This window comes from Dromiciops gliroides, chromosome 1 (genome assembly GCF_019393635.1).
Source record: "Dromiciops gliroides isolate mDroGli1 chromosome 1, mDroGli1.pri, whole genome shotgun sequence".
Lineage (NCBI taxonomy): Eukaryota > Metazoa > Chordata > Mammalia > Microbiotheria > Microbiotheriidae > Dromiciops > Dromiciops gliroides.
Window position 1 is genome coordinate 384,796,341 of NC_057861.1, and position 7,640 is coordinate 384,803,980.

At 41.4% G+C, this 7,640-nt stretch overlaps 1 pseudogene; it reads right to left on the minus strand.

Annotated features, from left to right (window-relative positions):
* Positions 1-6,904: 6,904 nt before the first annotated feature.
* LOC122749543 lies at positions 6,905-7,434 on the minus strand (annotated as a pseudogene).
* Positions 7,435-7,640: the final 206 nt, after the last annotated feature.

Below are 7,640 nucleotides of genomic sequence, written 5' to 3' on the forward strand. Positions count from 1 at the left end.
GTTAGTACAGGTTTTTCTGAAATAATTCTGCTTGTCATTTCTTATAGAACAATAATATTACATTACAAACATATACCCCAGCTTGTTTAGTCATTCCTCAATGGGCATCCCAAAGGTCCATCTTTTGAATATTATCATTCTTCTGATACTACTCCTACATGGATATGGATCATGGGATAGTATAGTTACCAAATAGGTAAAGCCATAAATCATCCAAAAGGCACTGGAAGAATTCAAAGTGGGCATGAATAAGCTGAATCATATGAAAAATTGTACATAAAAATGGAACAAAAATATAATTAGGGAGAGTTATCACCAGCAAAGTTAGTTGGCCACAAGCATGGCAAGAACAAGGGATGATAAACTGATAGTCCATATGCTCCATTGGTGCCATATTAAGAGGTCTACAATGTGATGTTTAAAGTCTAAATGTGTGGTCACCTTAAATTAGAAGCTTTAGCACAAGTCTTTGGGCATTAGGCATTTATTAAAGCATACCAGCTATTCACGTGGAGTTCAGAAAGTTAAGAAAAGGCCTATCTATCCTAGAGTTCCAGCCTGGCAGCCTGGTCTGATTCTTCCTCAAGACCTCTGCCATGAGCCTGCTTCAACCATGAACTCCTCTCAAACTGAGTGTGGAATGTTTTTGTTGGGTTTTGGGTTTTTTTTTTTTTTTTTTTTTGGTGAGGCAATTGGGGTTAAGTGACTTGCCTAGGGTCACATAGCTAGTAAGTGTTAAGTGTCTGAGGCCAGACTTGAACTCAGGTTCTCCTGACTCTAGGGCCGGTGCTCTATCCACTGTGCCACTTAGCTTTCCCTGGAAGTTTTTTATAGGTCTGGAGCAGAGGTGGTCCTTACACACTACTTCAAACTAATTGGTAGGCATCATCCAAATCCATTGGTTCACTGGACTTGAAGGTGATCTCAAGTTGAGTTCAAAGTCCTTAGCTTCTGAGAACAATACCTTCTTAAGGGCCAGCCAGGTGTGGTTACAATCTAAATAACATTAAGTAGGCTAATCAGCAAAGTCAATCACTTGCACTTAATTCAATCAGTTTAGATTAATCTCCAGATGAGCCTTTGAGTATCTGCCAAATCCCATTATTTTCTCACAACAGGAAGGTCTCCAGTACATTTTGACAATTAAAATCTGAAATAACTGAGGAAACAAAGGTTTGAGTTTCCAAGTTATCAATTTATTAAGTATTGCGTGCCAGTTTCATAACAAATCAGGACCAGACCTCATCAGCTTGGCACTAGATCTCAGATACAGGGAGAGAAATTTTCATGTATTAAAAGAAAACAACAGGATATAAACTAGGATACAAGATTAGATAATCTGATTTGCAATTGGAGGAAAGATTAGGGGCTTTCCAAGTTGGGAAGGGGAGAGCAAACAGGTACAATTTCCTGAAATCAGAAAAAGAGATGTCCTACTCCCTCCTAAGTGTCTATATTCAAAGGAAAAGGAAACAATAACTGATTGACCAGTACAGCGCCAGTTTTCAGATAAGACATATGGGTTTCTTGAGATATAAAATTGTGAGAAAATTCCTTGCACCAACTTCGGATCTGACTGGATTTCTGGTCAGCATAACCTAGGTCCTTAGTTGAGGGTCTCTAAGAAACAAGTAGTGGTGGTCTAGCTTCCCACTCACACAGGAGCAGGTTCTAATGATGCAATAACACTTTCTCACAATCTCCATAATTAAATGAAGTTTTCTCACAAGGCAGAAATTTGACTGGGCCATAATTGAATAGAAAGGGAACTGAGCTAGATCCAGAATTGTGTCACAAGATGGGGTTAGTGGGGTTTACTCAATTCCCACAGTTCAATAAACTTCCCACTGAAGGTTTATGAGATGATATAGTCAAAAGACACAGAGGATGTCTAGAAATGCATGTGTAGCAGTCTGCATCATTGTGGAGAGTACTCACATCAATGAGATGCATGTTTTATTTAGCAGACAGATGAAAAGTCTTACTATTACTCTATTACTCTAGCTTACAAATATATACACTAAGCACTAACAGTTATTCTTATTCTGGGAATGGAGAACAGGGAAGCAGCAGACACCCACCTACTCCTTGATTTTAAAATAGTCACATCATTGAAGTTGGCAGATCATCTACTTTAAACTCTCTTGGCCAACATTTAAACCTCATGAAAGCATCAAAGTAATGCCACACATTTTTATAGTGCTTTGGAGAACACTCTCATAGATGTTGTCTCATTTTATTCTTATAACAACTCTCTGATGAAGGGAGTGAACATATTATGCCCATTTTATAGATGAGGAAACAGGTTCTGAGGGGCTATCTCATGCCCAAGATCTCACAGCTATTAAGGGTAAAGGCCATTCTAGAGCTTGAAGCTTCACTATGCTTTTCCTAGAATATCATGTGACCTTTCCAAGGGAGAACAACTCTATCCCATGAAGACAGAGGGCCAGCTCTAGTCATGGCTATTGGTCATATGAAAAAGAGGGCGAGGGAGTAAAATTCAAATGCAAATTCATTAGTACAGTATGTACCCCAGCACACGCATACCCTATCAGTTTGCTCAGGAAGAGCAATTTCCCCACAAGATGAAGCTGAGAAGTCTGCTTCTAGGAGAGTTGTGAGGTTTTCATTACATAGGAATTTTTTTTTTTTTTTTTTTTGCGGGGCAATGACTTGCCCAGTGTCACACAGCTAGCAAGTGTCAAGTGTCTGAGGCCGGATTTGAACTCGGGTCCTCCTGAATCCAGGGCCTGTACTTTATCCACTGTGCCACCTAGCTGCCCCCCATTATGTAGAATTTCAGGGAAGAGTACCAGCATGGAAAGCAATTAGCAGTTAATTTTGTAGAGAGGTCATTTCCCAGGCCAGGTCCAATGAGATGTATAGCAATAAGTATAAACATTTAAATTTGAGGAACCCCAAATACCAGCGCTGGGGGGACCCTAGACCTATGTGACACCAGGCACTCCCCATAGCCATTAGCTTCCCTGAGAGTTCTAAGGTCAGCCAATTTCTAGCCCCATCAAGCTAGGTTCAAACAATGTTAATAAATAAATTTTTTCCAAAAATACAATAATATATTTCCCTATACAACTCGTGGCCATGTAACTCAACCATGTCAGAAGCAGGACTTGAGCCCCAAATTCAGCCCTTTATCCACTATTCCATGCTGCTAGTATATAGATATCCATACATTAGCATACACTATGAAAGTAGAGATTCTTATGACCACAGAACTCTCCAAAGATTATAGACCTCCTAACTATGGCCTTCAGTTATTAAAATCAATTTTCTAATTGTTCTCTATGTTTCAAGCTTTCTGCGGAGGCTTGGGCCAAGCAGGGAGTTGAGACAACACAGCTGGGTTTACAGGTAAGTAAAAGGGTGGCTGCCACGTGAACCTCAAGGATACGGAAAAGGCAGCTTGTTCCAAAGGATATGCCCTTTAATCTTGCTGATTCCTGAAATATCACCGCTAAAGAAGAAGATAGGTGTATAAATACAATGCAGATAGACATATACCACATAAAGGCATGAGTATGTATATGTGTATATATTTATATGTGTAAGTACATATTTGGATGTATGTATACATACATATACATACATACACAGTTTCCCTTGCTAAACTATAAATACCTTTAGCTGCTTTCCTGAGAACAGGTTTTGATAGAATGGCAAAGAATATGATGGTTCATCTATTTGGTGTGAGAAAATAATTATTAATAATAGATTTCAGGGAGAAACCTGAACATTAGTTTTAGCTGCTCTCTCCCCCTCACCAGAAACCAGCTTGGGACGAGCCTTCAGATTAACAAAAGGAATGCAGATTGATTCTTCTGATTAGCTAGGGGAAGAAGCACACCTAGATGGTTGGAATTTGATCTTTAGACCACCCCTCAAATCATGTCAATCAATGGAGCTGAATGATGCTAACCCATTAGCTTAGATCAATATATGGTGACCAGCGTCTACCAGAAAGGGGATAAAATCCCTGGGCACACCAGGATCCTCTTGGCTCTCTTCTTCCCTGGACTCTCTTTTACTCTTTTTTTTTTTTTTGGTGAGGCAATTGGGGTTAAGTGACTTGCCCAGGGTCACACAGCTAGTAAGTGTCAAGTGTCTGAGGCCAGATTTGAACTCAGGTCCTCCTGAATCCAGGGCCAGTGCTCTATCCACTGCGCCATCTAGCTTCCCCTCTCTTTTACTCTTTATGCTTCCTCTCAATATGCTTGGTATGTAATTGTTCAGGTTTGTAATAATTTAAATAACACATCAGGGATAAGAACTGAAGAGGGGCACTACCTCAGAGGAAAAGATCACAGAATTTTAGCAGACCATGACCTCAGGTATGGAATAGTGACATTTGGGAACCATGAAAGATCTTATAATTTTAGGTGGCACTCAGGGAGGCACCAGGCACAGAAAGAAGATGCTAGTTCCATTGTCCTCTGCCTGGTCACATCTGGTATCTTGTGTCCAATTCTAAGCATAACTATTTAAGAAGGGCATTGACAAGGTAAAGACCATTGGGATGTTGGCCAAAAACAACAACAACAATTATGCTTAGCATAGATAACAGAAGACTTGGGGAGAACATGAAAACATTGTCACCTACATTAAAGAAACTTAATGGAAGAAAGAGGACTCAGATTTTCTTTGCTTCATCACTGGCAGCTGTAATAGCCATCTGAAACTAATTCAAAGTAAGAATATTTTCACCACAGGCAAAAACAGTTTAGCAAGAAAATGTCAACCAGAGATGAGTGGTCTGATCATTTCCCCTGGGAGATATTTTTCTTGTGGGGGGAGGGGGATGGATAGACACTTTCATGAAGGGATCATCATAATCGAGACTGTATATGTTGTCAAGGTGAAGTGATACACAATCATTATGGGACTACAGGGAGGAAGCATCCTACTCACTACCCCCTACTTCCCCCCTGCCCCATGTTAGCACCCTGTTAAAAAGATTCAATCACCTCATGCTAGTTACAGCTCTGAACCAAACATTGTAGATAAAACTTGTGACAGAGCAATATAAAGCATTTCCTCCAGTCCTTTCTTGATTTTAGCATAGAAGAGCTGGCTTACAAGAGTAAAACTAGGGGGCTATTAGGGAGTCATAACCCTCAGGAGCCATGAAAACTGGGATTGCAGAGATCTTCAAAGTCATCCATTTTCTTCGGTTAGCCTGAGAGAAGAGATAAGCAAAGTATCAGCTATAAGCCATAAGAATGAACAACTGATAAGACTGCATAAGTCAGAAGGTCTTAGTGGCCCATCAGTCATGTGGCCAAGAGAAGCAGAAATCACCCTATTCATTTGCTCCTACTAAATTAGGAATGGACTTTTAATTTTACTGTAACTTATCACACTGCACTGAGATATTCCAGCAAATTGTGATCTTACTGTTTCCTTAGAATAGTTGTGAGGCACACTAAGGGTAGCACAAGTCAATTTTTGGCTCTGAACTGAACATGCCCCTCTTCTTACTTTCCTTATTTCTATCAAGGACAGTAACCCAGGTTCACAACCTTGGACTCATCCTTGATCTTTCCCTCTCCTTCACACCCTGAATCAAATTTGTTGACAAGTCTTGCTGGTTTCATCTCCACAGTGCCTTTTACAATAATCTCCTTTCATTTCTCATGATCACCATTCTAAATCCAGCTCTTGTCATCTCTCCTGACTGCTACAATAGCCTCCTTATTAATCTACCCCAGAGAAAAAAATCAGGCAGTTTTAGCAGCCCCCAAGCTGTGGTATGGAACAGTGTCATTCAGGAACATAAAAAATCATGTGCCTTTAGGCGGCACTCAAGGCACAGGAATAAGAAAATGATAGTTCCACTGTTTTTGCCTATTCAGGACACATCCAGTATCTTGTGTCCAATTCTGAGCACAACCTGCCTCTAGTTTCTCTGTATTACAATCCATCTTCCACATACCCACCTAACTGATATCCTTAAAGTATCGATCTACGTCACTCTCTAGCTCAAGAATTTCAGTAGCTCCCTGTTGCCTCCAGGATAAAATTCAAACAAACATGTCATTTAAAATCTTTCACAGTCTTGCTATAAGCCATGTTTTTGGAATGATTTCATGTTATTCTTCATGTATTCTGTTTCATCCAAACTAGGCTACTTGCTATTGTCTGTAGATACTATTCATTACAGTTCCCTATGATATGACTAATTAAAAAATAAGAACATTTTAACCTAAGGCAAAAAAAGTTTAGTAAAGGAATGTTGAATGTCCAACTACAGGTGAGTTAAATGACTATATGCCCTGGGAAGTATTTTTTGTGGGGGGATAGATAGCAACTCTCATGAGGGGATCACCACAATCCTGTATCTGATGGACATTTACCTTTTGTAATCTCTAAGGTCCTTCAATACTCAACTCAGATGTTACCTCCTGTATTAGGCCTTTCCAAATCCACCCCATTTGTTGGTGTTCTCCCCTTCAACCCTGCTAAAGAATTTAATTTTTTTTTTAGATAGTAAAGATTGTTTATTTTAGCAATAACAAAGGCAGGCTGGATAGTTGCAGTCAGGATTCATAACTCCTTGAAGTCAATAAATTGTCCCTGATCTGTTTGAAGGGGCTCTCCTCTGGCATCTCTCACAAGAAAGCTCTGGGTGGAGTCTAGGAAGGACTGGGGATCCCCATGAGAGGCTGTCCACCAGCACCTGGGAATGCTGAGTATAGCTGCTCAGAAGATTAGAGGCAGCAGCCACCAGACCCCGTCCTGGGGTCACCCATTACTCAAGGAGAGGGGAAGCAAACCAAGTGACTCTTTCACATTCATGATCCAGGCAAAGTCCTTAAAGGCCTGTCCTCCTCCACTGCATGGTTCATGACTGGGTGCTGGGCTCCTCAACCAGGAGAAGTTTCTCTCATCGAAGGTAATAATTGATGGCAGCAGAAAAAGCAGCAAAGCCTCCACAGCCGATGGCCCTTAGACCAGCTCTAAAGCCAATGGCTCCTCCGGTGATGCAGCCACTGAGGGTGCTGTTTTTCCTGTCGGATTTTCCCTGATAGGACTCTACCAGATACTCAGTACAGGAAAATATGGCCCCCACAACGGCAAAGTTCTTGGCATAGGACATGCCCCTCTGTCCCATATCCTTACCAACTTTTCTTGCAGTTGGTGTTCGATATGGATCCTTTGGGTCAAAGCCCACATTCGTATCTATGCTCCTCTCAAAACAAATCCCCTGATGCAGGCCAGGGCGGCCTTGAAGGCGCAGCTCTCCTTCTCGATCATCTTCTGCTCCTCAATCTTGGCCCGGCTCGGGATCCTGCCCAAGATGCTGGGCTCCAGGAGCCGCGCCTGCCGCTTGTCTCCTAACAGATGCTGCAGGAGCAGGCTGTCCTGGAGCGGGGTATCAGCGGCCCTCTTGGGCGCCGTGGTGGCCGCTGCCATAGCCACCGCTCTCCCAGACTGGCCCAACTGCTAAAGAATTATGTATGTTTTGTATTTCCTTATTTGTGGATATAGTGTTTGCTTTTCCTCCACCCCATAGAAAGTAAACTTCTTGAGATCAAGGACTAATTTTCTTTTCCTTTTTATCCCATGTTCTTGGCCCAGAGTAGGCACTTAAATACTTACTGAATTGAATTGAATCATTG